Raw genomic sequence first — 20,521 nt, 5'->3', positions numbered from 1 at the left:
GGAAAATGTAATGAACGCCAAGGGAATCAACAAAGGTGTCTCCAAAATAAAGAAAAAACGAGCATCTCGCTGATTTTCACCTCATTTCCCGGCTATTTCATAACATGTTCTGCTGTCAATGGAATTGTGCAATAATTGGTTTCAAAGAAAATCATTAAATTAATTCACCACAACAATCCAGATGACATCAGTGGAATGGCTTTGTTTTTTTTCTTTTGTTAGAAACACTGAAATAGTTTTTGAATGCCCCATGGACAACAAGAGTGAAAATAAGGCGAGATCATGGGACTGAGAATATGAGAAACTTACCAAGTCATAATTCTTTTTGTTTTCATTGAAACATCTTGTCTATTACCCATTTGATAGATCATCAGTCAAGGTGATGCAGTTGTTCATTGCATGTCAGGACTTAATAAACATTGAGCATACCATATCTGCTGTTAGTGGTCATTTAGGTATTGTTATCTCTATGTAGTCCGCTCCTGGCTTCATCGTTGTGTTTCTTGACTGAACTAGACTAAGGTGCTGTCACGCAGCATCTGCTTGTTTTGTCAGCTGGCCAGTGGAGTGTCCACAGTCACTGTCATGTCCACGTTCTGTGGCCTCTGTGTCGTTAGACAGGAAGATAAATGTGACTGCTATGGGCAGCATCACTATTAATGAAAAGTGACATCATCGCGTGGTCTGCTTAACAGCAATCAGGCCTCTTTCTCTGCAACACTCAATGCAATCCAGATGTCCGTTTGATTAAAGGCTTAAACGAGATTGGCGAGGGTGAGAAGGGGGGCGGTACAGCACAGGTCAACCACTGGATTCTTAAACAAAGAGTTTTATAAATTTCTCTTAAAATAAAAACACATGGATAGAAATCCACCCCCTAAACATTTTTCCTACCCATTTCTTCTCTGATAGCTGTCACCTGGCTTTAAGCAGCAGCACTTGATAATCTGCATGAAAATTCTTGCCTAATTGGATCCACTACTTCTTGTGAGACATTACATATTTCCTTCTTTAATAGTTGTGGGAAATCACACTCCAGTTTTCGCACAGCTGGGAAGCTAAATGGAAAGTGAACGCTTACCAACAGGGATACTATTTGTTGCAATCAGTGCAACCAGTCTGTTAGTTCACAACTTTGGTCCAGACAATAATACCAACTACTAGATGAATTTACATTAAAATTTTGTGCAGACATTCATGATGGTAATCTATTGACTTTTTCTCTACCCCTGCTATAGGGCTGTCACTTTTTATGTGGTATTTAATGATATTCCAATCAGCCTCAGCTGTGGTTTATGCTAAGTGGCAATTAGCAGCTGTTAGCATGCTAACATGATAAAATAAGATGGTGGGCATCATGATGCTAAACATCACCATGTAGGCAATGTCATTGTGAACATGTTTGTATGCTGATGTTAGCTTTTCATTCAAAACACAGCAATGTCTAGTCAGGACTAAAGGAGCTAAGGAGCTATGGTGTTGGGGGTGTGTTTTTTCTGGTACCAGTGGGACTACTGGATCAAGAAGAGTAGTTTTAGCAACAGGTCCACTAGTTTTAAGGTTTATCAGACACCAAAACTTTGCACAGCAATTCATAATACCATGATACAAGACTTTACAACACTGGAAAGTTAGACTAACAAAAACAAACAAAAGTGGACATACATTGTTTGTGTAACAAGTTAATCTACCAAGAATGTGTATTTGCACAGTTTGATTGGCCACCATAAATGAAAAGCTCTGAATTCTGTCTCAACATGACCTCAGGGGTCAACGTCACAACTTTCTTAACATTAGCAAATGATCACATTTTGTAAATCAGAGGCTTAAATTTAAGGTAAAAACAGATTTAGCCCACCACCCTGCTAGAAAAACCTGGTAAACTGTCACACCTGCCCACCCACCTCTATGAAAACTGCGATGGAGGTGAGCTGTCATAACGGACTGTGAACGGCTTCTAACTGCACGGCTATGAGAGCGGTAATGGGAAATGATTTCGATCTACCTCATTTTCTGTCAAAACATTTCAGCAGTTTGTCTAAATCACAAGATGAAGACTCCTTGAAAGTCTCACAGTGACAGATGCAGTCATCTGGCAGTGCCACCAGGGACTCACCTCATGTCCAGAAAAGAGGGATTTAGGTAAACGAAAAAAAAAAAACCCAAAAAGCATGAAAACACACCTGTCACAGACGAGGATGAATTAAGTCTACCGCGATTTTTCCCTTCTCTTTCCAACCAGCATTTGACCTGTGCTGGCCACAAGAAGACGCGGGCGGTTTGGACTGACTGCAACCTGAACTGCCACATAAAATGACTCACCTGACACTGACTGGGCGTGACCGTCCTCAGCTCACATTTTCCCCCACCAAATTTTCACAAGAGCAAAGCCAAGGTTGAAAACTGAAGCACAAACCCACCCAGTCCTTTTTGGCCCACTTGTTTGTTTTAGTGTATATGTTGCTGATGCAGGATGGATAGAGGGATGAAAAATGAGAATCAGTGACTCACTTTATTTGCCTTGTTCCCACTAATGGCAGGCATGATGTTTATCATGTTACTATGGTGGCTCTGATGGTATCCCAATTTCTGTGACGTGCTGTTTTCCACCATGTTTCCATGTATGGAGGTCATTAAAAAGCCTAAATATCATTAAGAGGTATTTCTGTTTTGTTTTGACTGTGCAGGTACCATACAAACATGTAGACGCTAGGAGAAAACACTGGGAAACTCCCTTTTCTGTGTGTGTTAAAGCTCTCCCATTCTCTGTGGGCCAGATGTTACATGGGGGAAACCATCGCTCACTGTCTGTGCCTCTGTCAGGATTGCAATGATGTTATCTGTTGGTGTAAGCTTGATGGCTGCCACACATGTAGGCTGCGGGCCCCATGAGTGTGGGGGTGGGGGGCCATGAGGGACCTTGAGCCAGTTACACAGGGAAAGGTAGCATATGACCTAAAGTGAAAACACAGAAGAGACAGCTGAATGAGGAGAGTGTGAGGCCTGTCCATCAACTTGTTTGCGTGTTTGTTTTACCAATTATTTGTTTGTTTATTTCTCTGCATGGCGCCTGACTTATGAGGCCCAAAAAGAGGGAGACATATTCAAATTTTCCACTCATTTTGAAGGCAACACTATTCACTATGAAATACATATATTGCTCTAGTCTGGAGTAGTCAACAATGTGTTGAGGACCATAACACAAACTGTTAGTCTCTGATATAATCAGCATTTACTTGAAGCTTCCTCACGAACACTGAACAGGTGACACTTCTTGTTCCAGATTTGCACACAGAGTAGCTCAATTAAAAGTCAGCAAAAGGGTAAACTGGAGCTCTCTAAGCTAACAGTAAGTTAGCAAACTTGTTAGCTCGTTAGCTTAACTTGGTTGCTTACAGTAAGTTAATACAGTTTATTCCATACAATAAAATAAAGCTGCAGCGACTCCTCTCTTAAAACTTACTTCACACAGTCTTTATTCCAAAATGAGGTTAAATAAAAGTGAATGGTGTTATGCAGCTAATTAGTTAGAATGGCCTCCTCCATTTTGGACTCTAAGGCTCTCCTTCCCTTCAAAGGTCAGTACTGTCAGGAGGGCTTGCTGTTGGTCAACAACTGACTTAGTGGTGGACTTAACTTTTGGCTATAGTAAGTCCATAAGCAACAGTGCCACTAAAAACAGTAATTTATGTCATGTAATTACTGTGCATTCTGATCTCAACATATGTCACAAAATACATTTTAAAAAGTCATTTTTTATTTTATTGGTCTCTTAATTTTTTCTTGCTTGCATCTTTAATACTGATATTTTCAACATTGAAGATCAAAAATTGCTTTTTGTCAAATGTTTGCAAAGTGTCAGTGCTCAGATTGTATAAACGGTGGCTATATTTAGTTAAAAATCTGACAACTTAAGGGTTTCTTGGTGGCCTAGAGGTCGAGGCCCTGACTATAAACCACAACCACCCTGTTTTGCATCCGGCAGGGGACCTTTGTTAGGTCATTCCCCCAAATCACTAAAAGTAAATATGATCATTAAACTGCCACTGTGTTCCAAATTTCATGACAACATATTTTCTGTTGTAACTGACAGATACTTTTGACAAACCCTCTAGATGAGGGAAAAACAAATATTTAAAACTGAAAATGGCTGTAAATTTAGCATGATAAATATTTGAACTGCTACAGCGATTTTGAAAAGATGTAACACAACTGCATCATTCAAAACAGCAAAACACAACAAATACCTTTATCTGTGTTTAAACATCTTAAATGTATCTTATCGGAAGGGACTTCTGCTTTCTAAACACAGCCAAATCTCTCTTTCCTCTCCAGTCCGAGGAGACATGCAAAGCAGCCCTCTGGTCTCAGGATGTCTGTCCCACGTTTGAAGTTTATCTAACTACCATATGTATTTGTTTTCCCCAGCAGAGTAAATGATGATACTCTCTATCCACTTATCATCCACCCCCCCACCAGTGCACATGTTATTTATTATGAAATGACACCTCACTGTCCAGAGAGCCTACTGCAGTGGGCATGATTCATGGAAGCAGACTATGAGACACAGGAAGGCCATTAAAAATCCTATCAACATAGTGTCGCAGTTGGTGGACCACAAAGAGGAAACTGGATAGCCAACGAGAAGTTTTATGTTCAAGCCTGTTTTCCTAATGGGGAGTCCAGATCAAAACACTCTAATCCAACCTTTATCCCAAATGGGACATGATTATATTTTATGTGAATGATCTGAATCTCTAAGAAATGGTCTGACATGTTGAGATATATGCTTATCTGCTTTCCTTCCTGAGAGTTACAGAACACGACTGATACCTCTCCTTTAAGTATATGATAAATATGAAGCTATAGCCAGCAGTCAGTTAGCTTATCTTAACATATAGAATGGAAACAGGGCGAAACAGCTAGCCTAGTAACCATATCCACCTATTAGCTCCTCCAAAGCTCACAAATATACATAGTATACCCTGCCTGTTTAATCCCTGCAAAAACCAAAGTGTAAAAATGACAAGTTGTGGTTTTACATTAGCCACGCAAACTGCCTCCTAGTTCCATCTTCCTATTCAACAGACATGAGATCTTCCCATCTGGCAAGAAAGCAAATAAGCATGTTTTCCATGTCTGATTATTTCTTTTGAAACGATAATGCACTCCTGTACATAAACAAAGGCCTTACTTGTGGGTTAAAGGCCACAAATATTAACAGGCCTCTGGTATGTTTGGATGTATTTTAAGCCAGAAATGATAAATGTGGCATTACTAAAATTATTACAGACACACATGAATGGTCTTGGCAAATACACTGAAAGTATCCTGAGACAGTTGCAGATGCCTGAGCTCAAATGGCATCAGTCTGAGCTGAAAAACATCCAGCATGCAATGTTTATGAAACTAAATCCTTAAGAGCCCAGAAATTTCAGCTCAGTGATAAATTTCCTTTTTGGATTGTTTCAATCTTCGAATGCACTTAGATACACATTCTGGCTGCTTTGAAGACTGAAGGTGGACATATGGCTCTCCCTTTCCTCCCTTCAATTTACTGATACATACCAGGTGTTATACTTTTCATGTTGCCTTCTCAAGATAAAGGTTTCATTCCTGGAAGAAAAAAAAACACACACACACACACACACACATATATGTTGGTGTGCTACATAGGAAGAGGCTGCCTTTTTTTCCAAAATATATTGTGCTATCCTGTGGCAGAAATGAATTCTAATTTCTTTGTCTGAGAAGCAAAGGGGTCTGTTGCATCCCATGTGGCCTTCAGATGTTTCTGTTATTACCACTGTGCTACGACAATTTATTATAGCAGAGTTCCAGGACACAAAGAGAAACAAAGAGGCATGAGTTTTCTCCCAAGGCATGCAGCAAAGGCCAATAGTGCAATGGACAAAGTGAACAAAAAGGGCCACAAGAAAGTACAGATAATGAAAAGATAAGAAGGAAGGAATGAGAGGCTTTGTACACTGCCTGTCAGGTTGTTCTGATGGGCGTCTCCTTTAAAAGTCAAGGGGTGGTCAATATCACACACTTCACAGAAAAATGCATGGAAAATATGGGGTGAAGTTCTGGTGGTGGCTGTTTTGAATTTATCACAGTGATACACTCCATAAATGTCACAGTGTACCATTTTGCTATGGAAGGGGAAAGGAAAAAAAAAAAACAACTTAATTTCTCATCTAATTACAAGTCCCTGTAGATCAGAAGGTGTTTGACAAGAAGCTGCATGACTTTTTCAAGTGAGGTAATGTTCATGTCTACCAGCAGATTAAGCTGCCAGGACAGGCCCTTGTCACATTAATTAGTGGAGGTTAACACCAAACACTAACCCACAATGATTCCTGCCAAAAAATCAGAAATAACAATGGCCCATCCTCACCAGATGCAAATGAATCATATAGGTGGACTAAAAGCGCAAGTCTCATTACACTGTGCTACGTTTTACTGAACCCAAATGATCCAATACCAGATGTGCAAATCTATACCAGCGGCTCGCTAACTTTCTGTCAGCCCGTATCGGAGCATAAATCCTCCCAAAAATGTCTCTTATAGCTGGGGCGAGGAGAATTGTGGTTCTTACAGTCCCTCCTGCCCTATCAGGAGGGACTGTAAGAACAAACCCAGTGGATGTCAACATTCCTGTGAAGTCTGTGTCACTCTTTTTCATAATCACATTTAAAGTTTTAATCTGATTAAGCATGTACAATACAAGCTTACCCCATGTGTGGTCTCCCTGCCCTAAAACCTCCACCCCAAATCCTATTATTACCCATTTTCATTACAGGATAATACCTGTGGGATATTGTATCATTATTGTTGCTAATATTATTAATATATTACTGATTGACACTTGCATCACATGCTTTGCTTTTGAGATACATTTTTACTCCTGAGAAGACAATAAGTGGGCAGAGACTGCTACTGTTAATACAGTAGTTGTGTTTTTAAATGGGAAAAGTCACTACCATTGATTTCTACACATTCCTCACAAGCTTTTGGCTGTCAAGTGTCAGCAGACACAGTGGACAGGCTTATATTGGAAGATAACAACTGCCCCTTCTATTTTCATGCCATGTGAATAGCGAACTAAGCTGTTTCTAAATGTAGAGTGTTATTTTAAATGCATTACGCCGACCTGTAAAACACGCTGCTGTAAATTTTTCCCTGTTAAGTCTTAATAGGCTTGACTCCTGTTATTTTATCTACCGTGTTAGGGGTGCTAAATCAAACTGTTTCTAATTAAAGGGAAGTGAGTGCAGGGAGAGGCAGGGAGGTCTGAGGAAACCCAGCCACTGAAGGTGTGAAAGATGAGGACAGATGTTGTGCTGTCTCTGATGGTGAGGTCACTTTGATGGCTTTGACCTCATACGCGCGAGTCAGCAGGACTCTCGCAGCCAACAGGTCATAAATATATGCCTGGGATCGGGAGGCAGACATTACCAACATAGTGCTGCATGACCTAATGATCTGGCAAGCTATAGACAGCGTAGTGTGTTGTTTTGGTGTGCCCATACTACCATTCATTCACACTGCAAAATAGATTTACTGTTCTGCTGCTATATATAAGAAAATGTGATACTGATCAAAGAGAGTATAAATCCTTCGTTAAAATTGAGAAAAAATAAAGAAAATTAGAGGAATATTTACTCTCGTGTCGTCAGGAAGAAAAGTGTTTTTATGCTTTGTATTTATTCCAGGTGTCATGCCAGTAAGATGTCCTTGACCTAATACTTGCATGATAGCAAAGGAATTACAAATTGGCTAATTGAGCACTTTAGACTCATTATAAAAATTAGTGTTGGTCTGACCGTGACCCCTCAGTCTGTGTTTGATAAATTACTACGAGTCATGGAGCAAGAAACAGTGATACACTGCCCACCGTTGGCAGGAATGCATATTTACAATATGGTCACCGTTACACCACACATCCATCACCTAGCTCTGTAAGGTTTTGGGGAGGTCTGCTTAGTGTGAGTTTTGTTCTCTTAAAGAGTACAAAGCTCAGCTTCAGACCATGAGTCTGACATTCAGAACTGTTCTCAAGCTCTTCCCAGTTGTTTTGCAGAATGACTGTATCAGTGATCACGTCCCCAAACAGGTCAGGCAATTCCAGTTGCGAAGCCGCATGGAGGATTTATTAGAACCAGATGGGCTGTGCTCCCTTACAAGCTCGACCGAGTCGAAAAACACTGGGCTGGCTTCTCCCAGGCCTGCTCTGGGGGAAAGGAGAGCGGCTGGTCCACCCATTTCCTTTCCTTGCCCTTCCCAGGCATGTCAGAGAGGAGCCAAGCCAAAAAAATCAGACCTGCAGTGGCTTTTGGACAGGCTAGGACTCGAACAGTGTGGTAATTACGGATGGCAAGAGGGAAGGTGTGCGGTAGAGAGGGGGGGGCTGCCAGGCGGAATCATCCCATGCCAAAGGCTTTAAAAAAGCCACAAAGGAACTAAAAGAAAAATAAACAAACAGATTGCTAAAAAGCCCTGGCACTTTTTTCTGTGACTTTCCCTTGACACTGACTGTCACAGCAGAAGTAGCTGAGATTGGGGCAGTTGATGCTCTTTGATGATAAACAGTGACACAATATAAGATCTGCTGGAACACTGGGCTGTGGGCAGAGGCAGTGATGAAGAAACTAAACAGTCAGCATCAGTATGACCTGATCCACTGTCTTGCATAGCGTATCTATAAAGCGATGGTCCTATCTCGAATACCATATCTCCATGGCCATCTCCCTCCCACCCTTTGGTTTGGCCTTTGGTTATTGCCAACAGCAATTTACACTTGTCCTTACAACTCATTTACTCCTGTCCAGCCACCTGTTTTTCATTGGCCAGACATACTTCTGGTATCCTTCTCCATCTCTTAGCTGAGGCAGCCGCTCTGCTCCCACGGCTCAGACCTGGCTGGCAGGAGTACAGTTTACAGTGGTTTTTAAAAGGCCTTCTCTTGCACTGTGCAGGAATCAAAGAAATTATACTTACCTGCCTTTTGGTGAAGCCACAGTGCACATGTTCCTGTCTGTTACCACAAATGTTATGGCTCTATGCAAGCATACTTCTCATTAGCATGAGGTTTTATCAAAACTTAGGACTTGAATGACTGCAATGAGATTTAACACTTGAAACTTGAAAGCCAAAAAAATTCATGTCTCAAGTTTTGACATTGAATCACGTGTATTTTGTCATTTACATGGAGAACTTTTAGAATTTTTCTTGTATGTATTAATTGGCCTGAAAAAGTTGGAAGTGATTTTGGTGAGAACTTGTGACTTGGTTCGAACCCTCTCATGGACTTCAGACTGGCTTTCATGAGACTTGAAACTTAATTTACACTGGTCTCAACTGGCTTGAGACAGTTCTGGGTGTCTGATGTAAAGTTTTCCTTCCAGTTCTAAATTCATTGCATTTGGGTATTTATGACCGATATGATGATGGATTGTACTGTATATGTGCTTGAATATAAGATATTATCCTATATTGGACAAGAAGTATTTTTTTTAAATTGCTGTCAATACATATTCACTCACAGATTTGTTCCAGTCATGACCAGTGCAGTTTTTGTGTGTACGAATATGAAATGTTCAGTTAGATTTAATGGAGCTGGACTTGGTTGTTCTGTTAGGTTTAATGGAGCTGGACTCAGCTATGGGACATCAAGGCTCAGTTTTCCCATTCTCCCACAGGTTCCTTTTGACATGTCTACATGAATCACAAACAATATTAGGTGTTGCAGAAGATGAATCTGCAGAATGATTCATTCTCTCCGATTTTGGGTGCAAAGCATTGCCAAACTTTATTTGCTCATTAAGGGCCTTGCTTATGATCCTTCACAGGGACCAGAAACGATTCAAAGATATTTCCAAACAGGTGGAGAAACTTATGAGCATGGGTGGATTTCCTGAGGAGAAGCATAAAATAGAGCAGAAAACTGGAAAAGCAGCACAGCCCTATTAGGAGGATCTGGCATTTTCTCCTGTTTGTAGTAAAGCAGTGGAATAATATAACATTACACAATTTTGTTTTGGGTGGCCTTACATATCCCCCCAAGAAAATATAAACAGCCGCTGTTCAGGGAATGCCCAAACATAATTCATTGCTTGAGGAGAGGTTTTTCTTGCTGCTGCCATATTTTGCCATGACAAGTACATGTCTCAGAAGGATCATGTTAGAGAAACACTGGCCAAAAGTGCCGCTGATTTACTCCATGAGCTGCTTGAAATGAGAGGGGCGTTTGTTGCTAGACACAGATTGAGGAAACAGGTAAGTATCAAGGCCAAAACACAGAAAAACAACTTGTTTCTGAGCTACTGTTTCTCCACGTCAAGGACAGAGACATGTCTACAGCACAGCAGTTTGTGATGGACAGTTTGAGAAAGTAAGGATAGGACAGATAAAAAAACGAGTGAAGACCATGGGAGAGGAAAATCCATCGTTATTCATCTCAAAAAAGTTTTTGTTGAGCACCGGTTTTCCAAGATTTCCAGTGGGGCCTGTTGAGTCTATGAGGCTCAGATGAGATCAGAAGTGTAGGATTTACATGCTACTTAAATGCACTCTGGTGTGCTCCATTGCAATGCCCAGGAACAGCAAGCAGCCCAACAGGCAGTAAAATTGAGCTAGTAGGACGGTATTTGCCTGTGATATGCCACTCAGTGGGAAAAACATCAGCTAACTACTGAAGGGGTCAAGTCAGTAAATAATTTTAAAAGTGTCAGGGCATTCATAGGTTACACAAATTACAAATGTTCAGAAAAGTATCTAATAGCAAATAAAGTACAGCTTAAAGAAATTGTTTGACATTTTGAGAGAAATGCATATTCACTGTATCGCTTGATAAAAAGATTAATACCACTCTCATATCTGTATGCTAAATATGAAGCTATGGCCAGCAGCTGGTTGGCTTAGCATCCTGTTCCTGTCTTCATGCTAAGCTAACCATCTCCTGGCTGCATCTTTGCGGCTTCATATTTAGTGTACAGACTTGAGAGTGGCAGTGATATCCTCATCCAACTCATTGCTGTTTCTGTAACTTCTGGTGAGAATCATCACATCAAATGTCTCTTCTAATGTCTCAGAGCAGGAAATAGCATGAGCTGCCAGCAGTTTTTCAATAAAGTCAATTTTAAGAACAGGTGTTTATAAGTTTAGTGTTTACAAGCTAGCTTTTTGCATAATTTACTAATGGATTTATCAGTTCTTGTAACAGGCTTCACTGGTTTGAAAATGTTGAAAATACTGATGAAGTTAACAAAACGAGTTTGCCTGCAACCTTATTTCTTGCCCATTAAAGTGGCTCAGTTAGTAGATTCTGTAGATGATGTACAGAGCACAAACAGAATAATAAATGAAACACAATTATAGCAATTGGTGATCAAATTACATTTGATTAAAATTACTGGCAAAATGTGCACAGGTTTTCACTCCAGCATCTGGTGTGAGTATGGAAAATGTAGGTCACTCATGGTTCAATATTAGTATGAAACCATTTTTATTTTAATGTGCCATCGTGCTGCTGCCAACGTGCAAAAAACACACAAACACAAAACCACCTGATGAATGCTAAAGCGTCTCACTCTCTCCTGAAGCTTGGCGCAAGCTAGCGCTCCTGTTAAAGCAACAGCAAGCCTCTTGATGTGGTCTGTCATTTCCTCTGAGCTGGCTTTTCTACAGCGCGGGGGTTCGAGGAGTGTGGGAAAAACCAGTGTGAAAGGGAAGAGAGGAAGTGTGTATTTATCTCTGTTGGTGGGGCATGATTCCCACTTTGATCTGTCTGCTGACCAGCTCCTGGACTGCCTTGCGGGCAGCAGAAGCCATAAGGTCACTGTGTCAGCCGCAAGAGGTCTAGTGTGCTTCTCAGGCAGCACCTGTCTAGATAAACTTGCAACACTTGCATCCAATGGAACAGCAACAGGTGGAGTTAAAAGAAAAAAAACATCTTCAAGGTTCATTGACCTTTGTTACACTGTAAATGATTGTCAGGTTGTCTCAAAAAATACCTACACATGATACTATTGTGTTGTTCAGTGTCATGACAATTTCCCTCTACATCCAGATCAAGTATTATTTATTGTTGATCACTCAACAGTAATCAAAGGATTTAAACAGTCTTAATGACAAGACAGACTCTGTTCAGCACCAATGAATCGTGAAGTAAGTTTCATGATGGAGATTTACAGTAAAGGATATGATATCATGGGGTTTGGTCTCCTTTGTAACTATCCATCTTCAATCCATCTCCAAATCTTAGTCACTGAGCAAACAATCCTTTATTTGCTCTTCTTGTTCAGCCAGGAGCGGCTGATTAAATGATCCATTTTCCATTGTCTGGAAAATGATATATTTAATTAAAGCACAAGCTGCATGTCAACACCTCCCCCAGTGTACAGACTGAGATAATACAGTTGTGTTCGCATGTCACTGCGACCCACACTTAAGTCTGCATTTGAAGTGATTTTCCAAATGGGGGTCCCTCGCCAGGAAGTGTGTTTCCCAGAATTCAATTGCATCTAATGTTTGGTAAGCGTCTCCTCATGCATGTATATCTATACTCAGGATTTCCAGCTGCGGGTACACCCAGAGCCTCTCCACCTCCTTCTGTGTGCATACGGAGGAAGTCGGTCAGCAAGAGTGCAAGTGGCACATGGTAGTGAATGGTGGCCTGGGAGCAGATTAGCTGCTCCTGTGTCTATCTGGTGCTGACAGTTCACACAGGCCTTTTTTTCCACTGCCCCTGGGCGTATCAACACACTGTTTCCCTTCTCAGAAAGCTCTATCTCCCAGATTCAGAGCTAAAAATGTGAAGGTATAGTGTATACATGGCTGGAAACATAGATAGGGCTTAAAAGTAAATGCTGTAAAGGTAAACTGTCTGAGGAAATGGATTAACAATTTGGTTATAATTCTTTTCATCTACTTATGTATTGTCATATACTGTAGTGTCAGACCAGAATTCAGTTAAAGACATTAACATTAAGGAATTATTTATAGCAAATTGGGCAGAAAAGGTGAACAAACAAACAACAACTATTCTGCTGAGACAACTAATGTCCGTGTATTAAACATACATGGACATTAAATATTGGTTAAAACAACACACAAATAGAGATAGAAAGATAGAAATAGATAACCCACAGGTTGGGGGTAGTGGAGAGAGCTGCAACTGCAAATGAGGCTGGCATGAGCATAATAGAGCTGCAGCGTTAAGTGTCTGGTTATTATGGAGACGTTGTGCACCTGAATGAATGTGATTGGACTTAACTCGTCAGCTCATAGCCACACAGCTGTGAATGAACCCATGACTGCAAAGCTCAAATGAAACAGCTGATGCCAATCAGCTACTGAACTTGCATTAGATGCATTAGATGTTTCTGTTTATTCCAGTTCATTCAGTCATGAAATTAACTTCTCTTGAATCAAGTACACTGGGATGGAAGTACATTAAGAGACAACTTAGTACTTACATTCAGTGTGTATCTTATTAATGGTATTTTCACTAGGGGACAGTTGACAGTATAGAGGCAGGCAGGAAGCAAGAGAAAAGAGTAGTATATAATATGGGACAAATGTCCCCAGCTGCACTGTGTGAATACTTACTACATAGCCATTGAACAAACATAGCTCTAATGGTCACAATTCCAGGGTACATTTGAGAGAGTCACTGGCATCATCAATGTATAATACTGATGGGCCCCTGAGCACAGATGCCTAAAAAGGCTCCTCACTCCACCTAACCCCACCCCCTTAAAATGTGGAGTCTTTGGGGCTTCTGACCTCTGCGGGTCCTGTGACTGCGCCCAGAAAACAGGTTTTGATAATTCATCCGTGGACACTGGGTTCCCTTGATGGGAGTCATTCAACACCTCAGCACAAACAGCAACTGAAATTGCATAATTTCTTTCCTTGTCATTTTTCCTTGTCTTATCAGAGATAGAAAACACTTATGAAACTGTCAGCCCAGACAAGTCAATTAATTTCAAAGTTGGCTGATGCATTCACTGTGGTGATTCAAGGTCAAAAACAAGCAGCACTGAACATCCGGTTTCTATATCTGAGTGTCTCTCAACAAGCCCACCCCGTGCCTTCACCTCTGACTGACTTCTCAGCTTTTACTCCAGCCACCCATTAGAGCACCCATCTGCTTCATTATCTTTATTAATGATGTTCCTTCCCTCTCTGTCACATCAGAGGCTTTACGGTTCTGGTGATACTGCTGGCCATTAGGACAGCTCAAAGTGTGGGATCCCATCTGGAGTGTCTCACATAAAACACTGTCAGGCCAGTGGGGCTGCTAAGGCTCCAGCAAACTTTCAACAGTTGTCTGAACCAGGTCCCCATGTTGTGGAATATGAAGCTTAGAGAGACAAAAAGTCTGTGGGTTGTAATTCTCAGTACGGACGGCTCAATGAGTGCACAGGAAAAAGTAGTCATATTATTTGGAAAAGCCTTGGAGGGGAAAATTAATGAATATTCAGAGTGGATAGGGGACAGAGGCAGGCGTAGAGAATTCATTACAATGGAATGAGCTTTTCATCTCGGCAGAGAAAAAGTTCCCAAAGCATGATAAAATTTAAAGTGTCCTTCCAGCTTTTAATCATTTAGAAATATCAAATTGCTAATCATATTTTTTTTTTTTAAGAAAAAAATCCAGTTGTTCCTGATTAGCATAAATAAACGTGAAGTAAATGTTAGCATTAGAAGCCTTGACAGTGATGGAGGGCTGCAAAATTTCCATTCGCAGTCACGCACAATAATGTCATCGCTTAAAGGGAATTTAACCCCCCTGTAGATTAACAAGCCCAGAAAGCTCTGCAGAGCAGGTTCAAGCACCTGACGTCACGTGCTGGGGTGGGAGCAGGGTCTTTTATATAGAGTGGCAAGGGTGTGGTGCTCCTGAGCTTGGAGACCATTAAACTGTCACCACTCTATTCCTGTGGTGGGACTATAGAGAGTTTTCTCTCGTCCCCTGTAGCACTGGTAATGATGAGATTTGAGGTTAGTCAGCCACTTTGCTGTGTGTGTAATCAAAACTCGAGATTGCGTTTGCAGCTACCGTTGAGCTGCGGCAAGTACGTGCATGAGGAGGTGTTGCGGGCACATGTTCGTGTGTTTTGTGTTCTTGTGCATGGATGAGGTCACGGAGGGTGAAAGCATGGCATATGCGGTAAAATGTAAAAGACCTGCAGAGTTCAGCAGACCAAATTTTTCAGCTGACTGAAGGCAAATCTACAACTCTTTAATAAAGCTGAATTATAGTCTTTGACAAGGAACAATTAAAACAGATTAAACATAATTGCCAGGTATGACTGCACCATAACACAGGCATCTCTGTTACGCAGTGTGCTGATTGGTTACTATAGCAGCAAATGTTTTTGTGTTAATCACTATCAACTTACAGTTTACAGCTTACTCAAATCAAGGGTTTCACAGCAAAGTGTAGTTTTGCTCTTATTACCATCTTATTTTAAGAGCAGGGTGTTGTTGACAAACCTTTCATTTTGTCACATGGATGGAAATATCAGTTAAATTATGAAAAAAGAGACATTTTTCATGGCATGGCCTCATGAGAGAAACCTTCCAGGTGGGCGAGGATAAAAGATAACTGAATGTGCAAAATGATATAGCTGTAACTATTGGGAGTGCATTACCCCCCAAGCAATGTAGTCTGAGTACAGGATGACATTCTTAATCATTCTTAATCAATCATTCACTTATAGGAAGTCAGTTCCGTTACTTAAATTATAAAACAGTCCTGACCTTAAACACGTGGCCTTTACCCTGTTTGCCTGTTTGGCATTTATGCAGCAGACCCACTACATGGTAAAAGGACAGGGAGATACAGTAGCACCACCTTGTGTTGTGGCACAGTCAAAGGTTAAAAGGTCTAAAAGAATGCCCTTTTCTTCTTTAGCAAACTTAACATTAAACAGAAAAACTGAATTTCATTTCAGCCACTGCAGTGAGTTTAAAACTCAAAGAAAAGAAATGTTTTAGCTTCCCAGTTTGGTTAATTTGCATAATGCAAAGAAGAGAATAAAGACCATAAATGCATCGCATAATCTTGGCATCATGTACCAGTGTTTTTTAGTAAAAGGCAACTTTTGCTCTTGAGAATTTCTCATGCAGCCGATGACGAAGCTGGGCGGTATGAGGGCATCCCCTTGGCCTTTATGTCTTACGCACAGAGAAGAGTAGAATGGCTTGTGTTGGCTATTCCTCTAGCCAAACGCAGCCAGACACTGAGTTGTTCTGGCATAATTAGAACCTGCTGCAGATGTCTGAAGTATTACCTCACTGCAAAGAACACGGCTTCCCCAGCTAACAGCCCCAGCTGGCTGGATCTGGATTCTGTTCCACTACTGATCAATGGGGAGCTCCCTGCACTTACAGCCACCACTGGTGCTGTATATTGACCGAATCGAATGGGGAGGAGGGGCGCTTGGGGGTAAGATTTGCTCTTCCATCGAGCCCTTTGCTGAGCGGGAGCCAGTTTTCCCTCTATGAAAGCGGCTGTCGTGCATGTATGAGGGCCTCACACTGAAGGTCGTCCAGAAGAAACTGTTTCTTCAACACAGATATGAACTTTATTCAGTGGGAGGACTGGGCTCTCCTCCTTTTTGATGGATGTTTCTCTACTATCCTGGTGTTGAAAATCAACTCATGCAGACTCCAGGGGAGCCAGTAGAGCTAGTGCAAGCTATGTAGTATCAGAAATAAAACTGTATTTCCCCACTGTCATTCAGTAAGTACTCAGAATTCATTAATAAAGGAATTATTACAGCACTTATATCATATACGGCCTTGTGCTGTCATTCCACAGGCAATATAATGTCTATGTGCACTTCCCCAGTGGCAAAGTATAAGCAGAGACTCAGAATAAAATCATGTGAGGGACAGCCTAGGGATCAAGGCCGTCTCCAAGGTCTCCTAACTGCCTGAATCTAAACTTAAGGTCATTCCTCTGCTGCTCAACCAATTACCCACGCACACAGCTCTGCGGAGTCTCAGCCAGACGCTTTGGCTGAATTGTTCCAGGACATCCTCCGGTGGGTTTACACTGGAAATATGGCCTGCCATCGACTGACATTTTTTCATCAAGCACCAATACACACAGGGCGCGAGGGATAGGTTTTGAACGTGCCAGTTGCAATAAGTGGCTGACGGACATAAATTTGCATTGCATTTGTTCTTTTTTCTTTCTCTTTACTTCACAATCACTAAAGGGGCAGTCAATGACACATCATTGCCAGCACGTCTAAAACACATTTTAATAATTTCCATATCTCAAAGGAAATGTGTAATTACTGCCTGATACTTTCTCAGGGATGAGAGTGCTTTTAGTGTCCGAGACATGGTGTCATTGACATCAGGCACATATTTGTAGACACAGTTTGGTGGGGTGAGTCATGTCATGACTCGTCTGTATGTTTGTTCCATAACCCCTGGTCCCTGCAGAGAATCTCATTACAGGGAAAATGGTGGTGATTGTTTTGTTGTGATGGTAGGAGGAATCTAGATATGTCAAAGCACAGATGCACACCGTGTCAGAAAGTTTACGGAGTGTGAGTAATATTAACGAACATACCAAAAAGATTGTTGTGCTAGTAGTGACGTCAGTCCGGCTCAGTTATGGTTCTGATTTCCAAATGCAAGGTCAAACCTTTTAATCCATTAAGTAAACATAAACTGAACTACACCATAATGTCAGAATGTGAAAAAGATTCCAGTAATTTGATTTAATAAAGGGTACATAAAAGTTTCATTTATGACTCTGTAGCTCCAAAACATACTGTGGACACACCAAATATTGCATTTTTACTACACCCTTCAATATTCCAATAATCTGTAATTGCAATTCAGATATCTCATTCTGTATTTTTAAGTATGAGTTTGAAAATTAATTAATGTTGCTATTTATACACAACCATGACATGACACCTTTTGACCCTTTTTACCTAAGTGATGATAGGCATAGGCCGGTATGAAATTCTAATGGTATGGTAACCTTAAACAAATATATCACGGTATCGCGGCATCAAGGTATTCTGATTACAGCTCTACTACTAAAGTAATAGTACTAATGTCACAGGAAATTTGTACTTCTCTTCTCTGCTCCGAGAGGTAATGTTAAAGGGGAAAATAGCTGATGTTTGTCATTTAATTGTTATCTCGCCATTATTATTTTACAGATGCTAGACACGCAAACTCTCACAGCTGTTACATACCTTCATTTCAAGACAGCCTTACCTTGAATTTGGCAGACTGATAGCTGGCGCCCCCGGAGATGCGAAATCAGATTTGAAGTATTGTTTCCTCTTGCAGCCACTCTTCGTGAGCAGGTCTTGCAGGTCGGCTAACCTTCCTCCTCCAAGTCACGGCCGTCTGTCTTCTTTCTGTAGCCGATATATTCCCACACTGCCAAATTTATAAATATTTATTTAAGTGTCACTTCCCTCCATCATGAATACAGGTAGCCTGAACAGAGCTGACTGCTCGCATTATTCGGCTAATATAGCAATTAAGCTAGCTAATACGTACTTGTTTCAAACTTACAACAAACGATTAAAAGGGGCATTTTATGTAGCTCAACATTACACACAAAATGAAACGAAACATGAACATACCTTGTGCGCTTATCAGGCAGGTGTTGGATAACCAAAACCATAACATTTGCCTTTGTTTGGAAGACGCACTTGCACACCTTGACCCTCAGACACGTCTTTTACTTCCTACCGCATTACGCTTTCAAAATAAAAGCAACCGATTCCATAATTGAACCAAACGGGACAAAATCAGAACTGGTTTGAGAAAATATCTGTAACAGGCATAAATTCTTTGAAGAGCTAGATAGTAGTCTCAGGAGGTGGTGGAGACCATAACAAAGCTAAAAGTTAAGTGAATATTATACTTAGGTTAGGTGGATGAAAATGAACTAAATGAATGCTAATGTTCTGTGTCTGTGGGATGTGTAAATAGGGGACGCATTTGGTATATCTCATTATGTTTACAGCTCATTGTGCTGCCCCCGAGTTGCCAAAATAATTAAATTAGTGCAGATTTAAACAGCATCTTTGTTTTTCATTATTTTATTTCTCTCTCTAGTCTTCACCAGGTTTTTGTCTTCACAGGTTTGCTCTTGCACAAGAACATTTCAAGGAATCCCATGTTGTATTCTCTGATGTACAAAAGTTTTCAATGAAATATTTGACAATCATCTTTTATAAACATAAAAAGTATGCATATGTGTGAGGCCAAATCCACTGTGGCACAAAAAAGTTAATTTCAGCCTCTTTTCATTTTAAAAATGAACATGCTCTGTTCCTATTGAAAACCCCCAGACAGAGCATGTCCGTTTTGATTTATGGAGAGGAAATAGTTGCGTTCTCATTGCGGGTGGGCCTGTGAAACCCATGTCCCCCCCTCTGCATCTCACTCTGGTGTGGCGGCCTTGTGTAAGCTGCAGCGTAAGCCCAAATCACAAGAGGTCACCATCTCCAATAGTCAGTTGCAAGTCTTAAATTACGGCTCAGTCACTGTAGAGAAATATTCCCAGATGTAGCTTCAGTTTGAGGGGTGAAACAGAAAAGAGATACTCGATCGCTCCCAACACTCAAAGGAGGAAGGGCTGTCCCTTGCCGCGCTGCTTAAGAGCACGTAATGGAGTGAATCCCTGGATCATTGAAAAGGAAAGAGACGCTAGCTCTCATTCAAGCTGGAAAATTCATGTAAACCTGATACACAGTGGTTACTTAAAATGATATGCAAGACAATGAATGCAGAGTATTCACTTGTTATGAGGGAGTAATTTGTGAACTGACATATGAGGGTAATAATAAAACCAGACATGGTGTCATAGTTGAACACTCATTTACTGCCTCTCTGGTTCTCAGTACCTTTTCAATGGACTGTAAAAATGCAGGATTTATCCCATGAATTCATATAATCGATGGTGGTTATTACCTCCCCAACTGTACCGAGAGCAGGTGTGTGCATATAAAAACCAAAACAAAATCACATCATATGAAGAGATTGAATAACTTTATTCGACACCTGGAAAAAATTTTAATAATACTGCGCATTGGGCATATGAAACTAAAACAATCATTCAAGGAGGTTAATAGGGGTCTATAGCCATGAAGAGAAATATTATCGTAAAGCAGTCCAAAACAGTTCAGATATCCTGCAGGTCCACAACAAAGTAAGTCATTTTCTTGACAACGGTCAGGTCCAATTTACTGCTTACGCAAAGCTGTAACATCTAAGCTGGCCCTCTTGTCAAGGAGACATGATGTAATTGTGATTAGGTGGTTGGTTTTGGTATCACCTCAGCGTGATGTTCTCATGTCCTCACTTAGTGACGTGTTTCTGTGCTCCGAGGATTGTGGACCCTGATGGCCCTCGCTGCTTCATAACTCATGCAACTGAGCTAATAAACACAAAATTTACTTTTCATTTTCTCTCAAAGGTCTGTCATATCTCAAAACTAATAAATTCTAGCTCTAAT

The 20,521-nt window shown here is 40.9% G+C and overlaps 1 long non-coding RNA gene across 1 annotated transcript; it reads right to left on the bottom strand.

Annotated features, from left to right (window-relative positions):
• Window positions 1–1,441: 1,441 nt before the first annotated feature.
• Window positions 1,442–18,746, bottom strand: LOC127142335 (uncharacterized). Its single transcript, XR_007812921.1, has 3 exons — window positions 18,642–18,746; window positions 18,265–18,432; window positions 1,442–2,955 (listed from the first exon to the last, which is right to left on the bottom strand). It is a non-coding gene; the product is annotated as an uncharacterized LOC127142335 (long non-coding RNA).
• Window positions 18,747–20,521: the final 1,775 nt, after the last annotated feature.

The sequence above is a fragment of the Lates calcarifer genome, linkage group LG4 (assembly GCF_001640805.2).
Source record: "Lates calcarifer isolate ASB-BC8 linkage group LG4, TLL_Latcal_v3, whole genome shotgun sequence".
Classification (NCBI taxonomy): Eukaryota; Metazoa; Chordata; class Actinopteri; family Centropomidae; genus Lates; species Lates calcarifer.
The sequence above is the reverse complement of the archived record's forward strand: the minus strand, read 5'-3'. Positions and strand labels throughout refer to the sequence as shown.